The following is a 6,228-nucleotide window of genomic DNA, read 5'->3' as shown; positions in this document are numbered from 1 at the left end:
GTGAGTCATTTGGCTAGATTTTTAATTTGATAGTATGAGTTAGTCTTAGGAATTATAGAATATTAGAGCTGGCAGAGACTGTAGACATTGTCTGGTCCCACCCCCGCACTTTTCACATGAGGAGAAATCTGAAATTAACAGAGTGTCAGGGATTTAGCCTGAGGTTCCACAGCCAGTCAGCAGTAGAGGCCAGGTGTAACCCTCCAACCCCTAGTTTCGATACCACTCGGGTTTACTGCAGAGGCCCTCATTGTGTTATCTCACATCCAACATCCTCAGCTACCTAGATTCACCATAAATTTGGACGCAACTTTAAAAGCCCTCCAAAGTGATAATAGAACAAAAAGATCTTATAATTCAATAGCAGTTTTTATAGTTTACAAATATCTGGAATACATTTTATTTGATATTATAAATAATTCATTGACTTTTATAGTAGGCAGAATCCTAAGATAACCCCTAGTGACCCTCTCTTTTGTAGAGTTCCCTCCATATGGGTGTGGTAGGACCTATGAATACGATGAACTATAACTCCCTTGATTATGTTACATTTTATGGCAAAAGGGAGATTATCCTGGGTGGGCCTGATCTAATCAAGTGAGCTTTTAAAGCAGAATATTCTCTGGTTACAGAATGCAAAGTCAAAGAAACATGCTCCAGCTAGCTTGAAAGAACACAAACATCCATGTAAACTTGCCAGGGGGACTACATGATAAGGAACTGAGGGCAGCTTCTAGGATCTGAGAGCAGTTCTTGGCCAACAACTAATAGGAAAATGGGGATGTCAGTCCCACAGCTTCAAGGAAATGAATTCTGCCAACACTCAGTGAGCTTGAAGAAGCACCCCAGAAGCAACCCTGGCCAACACCTTGATTTCATTCCAGCCACACCATGCCTGGGCTTCAGATTTACAGAAACTGAGATAATAAAGGTGTACATTTAAGCTGTTAAGTTTATGGTAATTCGTTATGCAGTAATTGAAAACTATTATAAGTCCTTGCAACATTGAAGCATAATAGTAGGTGTTAGGAGTACAGAAATGAATAAGGCACAGTCCTGGTCTTGGAGACATTATTTCTCAAGGAGCAGAGAGAGACAAGTTTGACAAGGCACCACAGAAAATGGTATGGCAGGAGGATGGGGAAAGTAGCCAGAAGGCTTCCCTGAGAATTAGACTTAAAACTAGGTCTTGAGGGGGTTGGGGAGAAGGGCATTCCTGAGGGAAAAGCATGTGCAAAATACGAGTGAGGAGGGGCATGCCACATTCAGGAAATAACAGGTGGTTTTGTGTGGCTGGAGCGAAGGGGAGGGGGGTGAAGGAGATGATATGGCAAGATTAGAGTCCACATGTGAAGGCCCTTATCAAATGTGCCTTGTTCCCAGCAGTAGTGACCTCCCTTGCTTCCTTCCCTCATTGAGTCCCTCCTGGCTTCTAATTCTCAAGGGTGTCTGGCCTCCCTAACACAGTGCAGCCCTTCCAGTCCATAAACATGGTAAGCTCCAGGGTCCCTGCAGGACATTCACATCCTCAGTGCACCAGGGAGCACCAAAGATCAGATTGCCCACTCAGGTATCTAGGTATCCTGGGCTTCAGACAGGGTGAGAGCTGTGTGACCCTTAAGTCCTAGGATTGCTGACCTTTTTCCTGAGCCACCAGTTGGAAAAGCTCTAAGAATTTCAGGGTCTACTGAGCTATGAAGGAGACAAACCATTGGTTCCCTTCAAGAAGCAGGGATTGCCAGATCCTGAGGTTTGTTCTTTTGGAGCACTTCTTTCCTGAGTATAACCTCACGGTTATAGGTAAATAGGAATTGCAGAGACAAAAAGTAAGCTAGCACTTCATCCAAACAGCAAATTTCTGACATTCAAATTTCAAGTAAAAAATCCATAATATACTTACAGGATGTTAAAATTAATGTGTTGTCAAAGGTACAAGAAACAATGACTATCAACAGATGAATGGATAAATAAAATGTAGTATATACATACAATGGAATACTACTCAGTTATAAGAAGGAATACAGTACAAACTCATGGGATAACATGGATAAATCTTGAGGACCTTATGTTGAGTGAAGCAAGCCAGGCATTGAAGGACAAATAGTACATGACCTCTCTGATATGAAATAAGTAAATCAAGCTGTCTCAGAGAGCTAGAGACTGGATGATAGGCTTAAAAGAAGTTGGGGGGGCGGGGAGGAGAGGAAGGTTGCAAGCTGACGCCTACATGGGTGAAATCTATGATAAGCTGGAAAGTAAGTATTTGTACAGGGAAGGGATAAGATGGGGGCATAGGGATACCTTTGGGTGGGGCTTTGCGGCTTGAGCGGGGCTAGAGTTGGGAGGATGGATGAGATGGCTCAAGGAATTGGGGGGAGGGCTGGGGGGAACAGTTGAACATGGGAGATTGTCAGGTATGTGATTGAAACTATAATGTTGAGAAAACTCTTTAGAAAATATAAGGAAGGATTACCTGTTTAAGGTGCTTAAGGGGGGACATCTGGCACAGGGGCAGGCTTCTAGGGATTGTATGAGTACTCATTTTGTTACAGTGCATTATATCATTGGGTGGAGATCCATACAATGAGTGTGAAGGTGTACCCACATCCTGGGGTGGCCTGATGTTCTCAAACAGGGAATTGTGTCTCTCGAGAGAATTGGTGGCTGCCAATGGGTTAGGGCAGTCTAGTATGTCAAGCTCTCAGCATTGTTGCAAGTATCTGGTCCTTCAAGTAGTGAAGATTGATTGTCACTGTGGGCCCTGAGGGGAGGGGGAGAGAGGTATAGAATAGATGGAATCAGTGTAACTGGGAGGCAATGGAAGTGTTTCACAAGATCATGCAATGATGGATATAGGACATGTTAAATAACACCAAAAATGTATAAAAGTCTATAGGCTAAAATGTAAACCATAATGTAAAACATAAGGAAACTAAAATTTAGAAAATTGTACAGTCTAAAATAGAAATGATAATGTAAAACAAAATGGAATCATGTTTTAAAGCTATGTTTTAATATCTGTACATCAGCTGCAGCAAATAGAACATGAACATGTAAAAAGATCTTTGCTGGGGAAGGGGGAAAAGGGTTTGGTGTTGGGTATATGGGAGTCCCCTATATTGTATACGTGAATTACTATATTCTAAAACTTTTGTGGAGACAAAATTAAAAATTAGAAAAAAAAAGGATGAAGAAATGAAATTAACTGCCTTGCCACTGTACATACAGGGCAACACTTATTGCAGTGATGAAATACAAAACATCAAAAACAAAGCTTTATAATAGTTTTCATTTTTTAATACCCCAATTTATTTTTACTTTATTTTAGTTTTTCTAAATTAGTATGTATTCTATTTATGATCTTTAAACCCATCACTATATTTCATTTTCCTATTAATTGAATTTAGCAATATATTAGGCTTCATTTTTTAACAAGTTTTGGACCACAGAGAGGGGAAGAATACTGGTATTGGTTGTTATTGATGGGGGGCACATGGTTGGGAGGGAGTTCTTCAGGGCATGTATATAGGGTACATAAAAATGTTTGGATATATGTTGGGTATTTTCATAGTACATTTACAAATGACAACTGAAGGAGTGCTGAGTTCCTACCCAGGGGATCTCTATCACATTCCCCAATGGAAGAGCAACAATCCCCCAAGTGCAACGGCAAAGACCAATGAGGAAGGATGGTCCAATGATGAGCCCTTGATACTGATGACTATGCTTATGAGCCTGTGTGCCTGAAATATGAGCTAGGCCTAGAGTTGCAGGGTGCCTAAGAGTTACCTCCTGAGAGTCTCCATGTTGCTCAAATGTGGCCACTCTCTAAGCCAAACTCAGCATGTAAATGCATTACCTTCCCCCCAGTGTGGGACATGACTCCCAGGGATGAGCCTCCCTGGTGCTGTGGGATTACTACCAATCATTAACTGGTGATGCAACTAGAAAGAGACCTTGAATTAAAGGGTCAACTCAGACCAGCAGAATATCTCAGCCTACATGTAGGATCATGTGTTAAAAACTGCTTTTTGACCTTGAATAAAAGGGGGAAATAGCAAAGACAAATGAGTTTAAATGGCTAAGGGTCTTTAAAAAAGAGCTGGGAGGTCATCAGTGGGGTTGCGCTTATGCACACCTCAGCAGGACCCCAGAGATAGCCAAAGTAGATACAGCCTCAGGTACTGGTTCTCCTGAGGGCTACAGAGACCCACAGTTTCTATGGTCATGGCAGATTGCTCTTGAGTTCAGTGCCATGTCAGTGGGCCCTACTTTGGAATTTGTGCTCCTGAGAGTGATAGAGCTTGACTCAGATGTGACCTTTCTACACATGCCTCTTCTGTCACTTTTACCAAACCTGTGGTTGGTGCTAGGGTTGGTGTATTCTCAGGACACTTGAATCTCTGGACTGTCCATGTGCCAGCTGGGCCCTGAGCCTCAGCAGAATTGCAACTCCTACCCTCTGGTTCATTGGATTTTCCCAGGTCAGCTAATAGGGAGGTGAAGATGGCCAACCACCACACCAGGGAACTGAGAGTGCCTACAACTGCAAGCAGGAGAATTGCATCCATCATCCATGTGGAATCTAAGTACCCTCTCAGTATAGAAGTGCAGTGGACATCACCATCCCAGGGTCCACAGGATGGAGGAATAAAATATGTATTAGATTGGACTTAACTGGCATTCTACTATAAAACTATTGTGACTAGTAATGGAAAAAATTGTAGCACTGATGTGGAGAAAGTGGCCACAGTAGTTGCTGAGGGTGGGGAGAGGGGAGAAGAGATGTGATGTGGGGGCATTTTAGGGACTTGGAGTTGTCCTAAACGCTATTGCAGGGACAGATGCTGGACATTATATATCCTGCCATAACCCACTGAATGGACTGGGGGAGAGTGTAAACTACAATGTAAACTCTTATCCATGTGGTGCAGCAATGCTCTAAAATGTATTCACCAAATGCAATGAATGTGCCACAATGATGAAAGAGGTTGTTGATGTGGGAGGAGTGGGGTGGGGGTGGGGGGTTGGAGGGTATATGGGAACCTCTTATATTTTTTGAATGTAACATTTTTTGTGATCTATGTATCTTCAAAAAAATACAATTAAAAAATTGATGAGGCTGGGGGTTGGGGAGTGGAGTATATAGGGACCTCTTATGTTTTTTAATTAACATTTTGTGTAACTTATTAACTTTAAAAAAGATAGTTTTTTAAAAAGTAAAGAAAGGGAAGGGAACGGAAGGGAAGGAGAGAGAGAGAAAGAAAGAAAAAGAGAGAAAGAAAAGCTGCTATATTCCACAGGGATCACATTCAGGATTGTTGGAGATTGGGAAAAGAGAGGATATATGGAGGATTTTTTTTTTAAAGAAAGGTGTGCTCTCAGTTCCCACCAAAGTAAAGGGTTGGGGGGTCATCTTGTGTCGAGAGAGAGATACAATTAGTATTCATCCAGAAAGTCTAACATGTGTCCATGATTTTTCCTAAAACAGTGGTCTAACTCCGTCCTGGGAAATCTGGATTGCAAGAGAGGGGCTAGCAAGCTGCTTTGGCTGCAGAGTGAAGGAGAACTGCTGTTGCTTCAAGTTTGTCCAAAGGAGAATGTGTGTGTGTGTGTTTCCATGGACCAGATTTGGGCCAAATGTGAGAGAGGGCAGTGTGGGGGCACCTTCAGTGCAGGCAGGTCTCAGAAGAGAAGTGAGGATACTGAATTCCTAGGGGCTGAGGAGGCAGTAATCGCTGCCCAAATGGAAAGCTCATTTGCCCAAATCAAGGGAACTGCAGGTGAGATATCAGAGGTGAAATCTCCCAAGAACTCAAAAAAAAAAAAACTCTGTGAAAAGTGGTCTACTTTAAAAGTTTACCAGGCCCAGAAAGCTGGAAGTCATTTTACAATCAAGTCAGAGCATTCTTGCCCCTTCCTGCTTCTCTCCCTTGCCTCATCCCAGCCCTAGAAGGATCAGAAGCTGCCAGGACAGAAGGACCTTTCTGAGGGGCTGCCTAGCTGTACGTGACTGCTCCGCAGTGGAGATCATTCGACCAAGATCTTTCTGAAGAATTAATAAGTACATTTACTGAAGATTTATAGGTTAAAAAAGTAGCATTAGGTACATGCAATTACCACTCTGAACGTGTAATACAATCAGAAAGCATCTATTTTTCTCTTCCACTATTCCTATAAAACTTACTCAGTGGGGAATTTCTTTCTCCATTTAGGATAAAAATCTGG

The 6,228-nt window shown here is 42.3% G+C and overlaps 1 protein-coding gene across 1 annotated transcript in view; it reads right to left on the bottom strand.

Annotated features, from left to right (window-relative positions):
• MEGF10 (multiple EGF like domains 10) overlaps nucleotides 1-6,228 on the bottom strand; it is a 421,346-nt gene that overhangs the window by 392,732 nt on the left and 22,386 nt on the right. The gene's annotated exons all lie outside the window — the stretch shown is intronic.

This window comes from Dasypus novemcinctus, chromosome 2 (genome assembly GCF_030445035.2).
Source record: "Dasypus novemcinctus isolate mDasNov1 chromosome 2, mDasNov1.1.hap2, whole genome shotgun sequence".
Classification (NCBI taxonomy): domain Eukaryota; kingdom Metazoa; phylum Chordata; class Mammalia; order Cingulata; family Dasypodidae; genus Dasypus; species Dasypus novemcinctus.
This window is presented reverse-complemented; position numbering and strand designations above follow the sequence as displayed.